Genomic DNA, 6,340 nt, shown 5'->3' on the forward strand with positions numbered 1-6,340 from the left:
TCTCTCTCTCTCTCTCTCTCTCTCTCTCTCTCTCTCTCTCTCTCTCTCTCTCTCTCTCTCTCTCTCTCTCTCTCTCTCTCTCTCTCTCTCTCTCTGAATCCTAATGTGATTTATATATATATATATATAAATCCTAATGTAATTCTCTCTAATATTGTAGTATCTTAATTGAAGAAAATAAAAAATAAAATAAATTATAATGAGATGTCAATTTGTGAGACTTAACAAATTAATGTGTCAAAATTTTAAAAAGTTAACAAAAAGTCAAAGTTTATATATATATATGTGTGTGTGTTTTACTTTTATGATTTTTATGGGAGATTATTATTTTGAATATCTTAGCTCATTATTATTATTATTTTATTTTTTGGTGTGGAAGATCAAAAAGGTAAAGAGCCGAAAGATAGCGGTGAACCCCAGCTCGCCCAGCCCACATCTCTGAAACCTAGACACAGCTATAAAAACGAAGCACAAATATTAGGGTTCTAGTAGCCTCCCCTTCATTTCAGAGAGAGAACACACAAAGAGAGAAAATGCCGGCTGGTCATGGTGTTCGTTCTCGGACCCGAGATCTCTTTGCTAGGCCCTTCAGGAAGAAGGGTTACATTGCTCTGACCACCTACCTGAGGACCTTCAAGGTCGGTGACTATGTCGATGTCAAGGTTAACGGCGCCATTCACAAGGGTATGCCGCATAAGTTCTACCATGGCCGCACCGGTCGTGTCTGGAATGTCACCAAGCGCGCTATTGGAGTCGAGATCAACAAGCAGGTAACCCTCCTTTCTTTTCTCTTTTTGGTTTTATTTTTCGTATCAGTAATCTTTTTCTTTTTAGCTTTCTGGGTTTTGTAGAAATAGTCCTTTAGATTTCTGGGTTTTGTGGTTTTGTTTGATTTGAAATATATGACTATAAAATTATGGTAAGTTTTCTTTAGAAATTGTCGTTTATATTTCTGGGTGTTGTGTTGCAGCGCTGTGTTTGATGATTTACTTGTATTCTCAATAGGCTTGATTGGTGCAAAATATTTTTGTAATCTGTCCTTGACTATAGATATTTTGGGTTTTGTGGTCTTGGTTGATTTGAGATTTATATGGCTATCTATCTAGAAGATGATGTGGGATATCATTCTGATTTTCTGCTATTATACATGTTTGCTTGTGTAGCTGATGCCCTCGCTTGTTTTATTGATTTTAGAGCACTAGGGTTGTGATTGGCCAAAATGTTTCTGTTATTTGTCCTGTGATTTTTTATTGTGCTAGTATGATCCGATGAAGCTGCTTTTGTTTTAATGCACTTAAATATATTGATTATAGGGAGTTATTTACTGTTGTAGCTTTAAGATTTGCTATTGGAGAACGATTTATCGTACTCCATTTGCCTATGTCAAGATGTGGCATTCTAGACAGTGCAGAGTACTCACTTAATTTAGGACCCTCAACTGTGAATCACCAACTTAAGTGGTAGTGGGTTTAACTTCATTATTGTTTTCCTGCTCTTTCATTTCTCCGTGGTGCAATAGATAAGAGTGGTTGTTGGGATTTGGAGGGTCCCTCCGACGGCGATGGCGGGGACTGTTTCGGTGCCGGTCGCTGCGATGCTTGCGTTCTCGGCATGTTCTAAGAGCCACTGGAACTCATGACTCTTCAACTTCTTCTCCACCGGAACTCATCCATTGCAAGATGGGTACAAAACTCCATTGTAAGATGGGTACAAAACTCCATTTGATCCTAATTTGCAATATTCTGATTTTTTTTTTGTTTTGCATTCTGAGGAATCCTAATTTGCAAGGGATTAATTTTATTTTTCCTTAGCTAATTTGGGAATTTGTTATAGATTTTTTGTGTTTGGATTTGGAAATTTGTTATTGAGAGGGCAGAGGATTTTTTTGTGTTAGATTCTGATTTTGAGATTTTTTTCTGATCCGCCTGTGGATCTTTCCTATTCTGGAGGCTGATTGCCGTGGACCGTATTGCTATAGGCAGTGTACTGATTCTGTGTTCTTTGTTTAGCTTTTATGAAATTCCTTTTTCTTCCAAAAAAAAAAAGCTGTGCGTGAGACTCTGAAGGGCAATTTGGTAATTGATGTCACCCCAACGGATATATATCAAACGCCAACACCAGCTTTTTCATTATGGACCGAAACTCTCCCATAACTCAAACGCGCGTTTCTTCAGAAAAACAAAACGCAACTTTTTCAGAAAAGTTGCGTTTTAAACTTACCAAACGCCAATTTTGGGCTGGCTTTTTTAAAAAGCCAGCTTTTGGGCTCAAAACGCCCAAACAAACGAGCAATTTATATCTTCTATTTTTACGTACGCATTAAAATGATATAAACTGTAGCATAAAATAATATAAACAACTTAATTCACACCACCAAATGACCACTAGGGAAACCCACACCACCTAAACCAACCAGCAACCATAGAAACAACCGCCAAACTGACCCCTGAAGCCAACCCAGCCTACACCACAGGTCAAAATAACCAACCATCAGATCAGAACCCAAAACAAATCAACCTAACCCAAATTAGTCAAACTACTCCCACTACCACCGTGACCCATTGCAAGCCCACAGTCCAGAGCCACTGGCCAGCCCTAAACAAACCACGGAAACCCTTGAGCTCCACTGCCTAGCCCAAAACAAATCAAACCCATGAGCTCCACAACAAATGGAACCCACTGTAACCCATACTAAGCAAAGTCGATCTCCACCTCCTGGGCCAAGTTGGCCACTCTAGATCCACTACCTTTTGCCAAGTTGGCAACCCATGAGCTCCACCACTTAGGTCAAGTTGGCCACACTATTCTCCATTGCCTGGAGATAGATAGGTAAACAATGAGAGAGAAGATGGATATGAGGTGAGAGTTTTGAGTTTTTTTTTTTTTTTTTTGGTGAGAAGCAAGAGAGTGAGTTGAGAGAGAGAGAGAGAGAGAAGAGAGAAGAGTTAAAAAGTTAGGATAAAATATTAGGACATGTTTGATAACTGTTTTCGTTTTCTTGTTTTCAAGGAAAAAAGAAAAAAAAAACAATTTTTTTTTTCTGTTTTCAAAATGAGAAACATGTTTGGTTAGTTGTTTTGAAAAACACATTTTTCAAAAACAAAATTCAGGAAGTTTGTTTGGTAGTTGTTTTTGAAAAGATTGAATTTTGTTTTCTTTGGTTAATTTTTTTTTTTAAATTATATTTATTCTAATTCAAAAACACGTGTGCTCCAAAGTATTTAAAACCCTTACACCTAAAGAAATTATAAATCAATTGTTTTGTATATAACATTCAAGCCTAAAACTTTAATCATATAAGTTTGAAACTATAACAATTATCAAGTGTTATAAAAGATAAATCAATAACTAAAAAGTTTACTACATGGCATCAATGCCAGGGAATCAATTTCATCCAAAAAAGAAAAGTGTGGCATCAATGATGCCTGTTATTTGCCAACATCAATCCTGCGATCTGATCCCTATAAGTTGCCATAGCTTCAACGACTTGATCAGTCAAGTCAATAGTGTGCGATGGCTCACCCGAATTATCCCCACCTTCACCTTCAACAGTAAGGTTATCAATATTGAATTGAGTAAAAAAGCGATCATTTGTTGTTGCCATTCGAATGAAGTTATGAATTGTGCAACAGGCCCTCATCACATTCCCTTGTCGACGTTGTTTATAACGAGGCATCATTTTTAAGATTGGAAATCGTGCCTTTAAAACGCCAAAACATCTTTCAATTACATTACGAAGTGATGAATGTCTATAATTGAAAAGCTCTTTAGCACCTTCAGGACGATCCTCACCTCAAAAGTCTCATAGATGGTATCTCTCAGTATGGTAAGGAGGTAAAAACCCTAAGGTGCATGGATAACCAGAATCCACTAAATAATAGCAACCTAACAAAAAAAAAAAGATAGAGAGAAGTATGACATGGTGAGTGGATTCAACTTGAAAATTGTAAATATATAAGTGAGGCAACAATATATTTTACCAGATGGAGGCCATGGGAAACTATTTTCTGGCCTTTGAAGTGCATCTAAGAATACTCGTGAGTCATTGGTTGTACCCTCCTAACCCGTGTAAACAAATGTAAACTTCATATCAAAATCACATGCACACATTATATTATGGGTGATTGTGGCCTTTCTATTCTTATAGCTGACTAGCTTTGATGCTGGAGCCCATGCACTAATATATGTTCCATCAATTGCACCTATACATTTCTAGAAAAAAAAATATAAACACAAGTATTAACATATGCGAGCAAATAATATTTGTATGATAAAATGAACAGTAACTTGGGATTACCTTGAAATATGGAAAGAACTTGGTACTGTTGCCAATACGCGGATGCACTTTATTGCTTTGAGAAGGACGTATAATGAATTTTCCCAGGCGGCATATTGCTCTTACAGTTTCCTTAAGTTGCCTGTCCACTGTCTCAGTTGAGTGTTGAAAACAATCTGCTATTACCCTTATTCTCACATTATGTCCCATTATTAATAGGAACATACCAACTGCCTCCTCCACTGTGATCCAACATGAGTTTGTTAAGAACTTATGTGTTTTCAAATAGTTACAGAGACTTGTAAATGTTGGCCTATCCATGCAGAGTAACTCATAACATGTTCGAGGATTGCCATGCAATATCTCTTTTATAAATGCATCACCAGTCAACATAGATATACATTGCGGCTCCTTAGGAATATAATTGTTTTTATTCTCAACAAACATTAGTAGGAAGAACATATCATCGTCCTCTTCCTCATCTGAAGAGGATGAGCTGCTATAATAATTTGGTTCAACATTCATCCTAGAGAACTAAACAACAAATTTGTTCTCAAATCATTTAACAACATTAAATAACAATATAATAGTACCAAATTATAGTTCAAAAACGTTAAAATAAACATAATCTAATAGGAAATTATTGTTTTGACATAATCCCCTACAGCCTACCCAACCAAACCATCCTCCTGGCGAAACTCATGTTAACAAAGATCTCTCTATCATCAGGATCTTGCTTGAACTTCTCAACAACCTTCATAAATATTTCATCATTGACTTCTTCCATGGTCTCAAGGATATTAATGCACTTGCCTAAGGAGAAGTCATTTGTAGGCACAATACTGCTACTAACTTCATCAATGGTATACCTCTTATACCTCTTAGCCTTTGCTTTAGATGCCTCTATCCTAGCATTAGCAGCCTCAGCCATTGATTGTAAGGCATCATTCATTTGGGAGCTCATTAACTCTCGCTTACTCTTACTAGGACGCTCGTCACAACTATCACTAGGACGCTTGGAAGACTGGGTTGTACTATCAGACTCAAGAATTGCCATGATAGGGTCTTGGGTAGGACTTTCTAAATTAACATGAACTCCCCCATGAATGAGTCGTTCTTCCAATGCATTCTCTTCATTTGAATTAGGAGGGTCTTGGGTGGATGCACAGTGTAGGACCCCAGTAGCTATAGACTTATTAAATATAAGTCCAAGTAAATTATAATTTGAAAGTCCTTTGGTTCGAAATATCTTTGCCTTGGGATGTGCCTAAAAATAGAAAAGACATCTAGTAAGAAAAAAAAAATGATAGGGGATAATGTTTCAAAATAAAACACTATATTGTATTCAACGATATTTACCCGACAATAATTTTGCCATGACTCCTCAAGTGCATGAACAGTGTTGGTTTCAGCATCCCAACCAAAACCAGTTTGATTTATGAGGGTAGAAAACTCACGATGTAGTAAACGCATCCTATTAAACTTCCCTTTGAATTGAGTCATTGTAAAAGTCCGTTTACCTAATTCATTCAATGTAGCTAACATTTTCTTCCAAGTATCAGGACTGAATTGACCATCTGCCATATTTCCCTTATGGATCTCTTTTAGCATTATGTCAATAAATAGTTTCTCAAGTTGTGATGTCCAAAGGCTATCTTCATCAATTGAACTGTTTCCTTTCATCTATTATAATACAATGAAACATGAAAACAACTAAGGAACAACCTTTATAAACACAACCATCAAATACAACTAAGAAATAGCTTCCAAGCTTCAAACAAACACAGCTTCTAATTAATAGTGCATTTTAATCACCATGAAACCCAACCTACCCAAAATTCCATTCTCCTTATTATTAGCTAAATGGTTTACTTAATTAAGGGAATACATTCTCTGCTATATACTACAAACACAAAATAGCAACAATTGATAAGAACTATGTCGGGTGCAAGATGGAAAGATTCTAAGATAAACTGCCACAATTCAATGCTTTTATGAATTTCTAATGCACTTAAGGTACAATATACTGGCTTGCCTTAAACTTTCAATCATATGTGTAACTTA

Source organism: Quercus suber, unplaced genomic scaffold, assembly GCF_002906115.3.
Source record: "Quercus suber isolate HL8 unplaced genomic scaffold, Cork oak 2.0 scaffold_372, whole genome shotgun sequence".
Taxonomy (NCBI): domain Eukaryota; kingdom Viridiplantae; phylum Streptophyta; class Magnoliopsida; order Fagales; family Fagaceae; genus Quercus; species Quercus suber.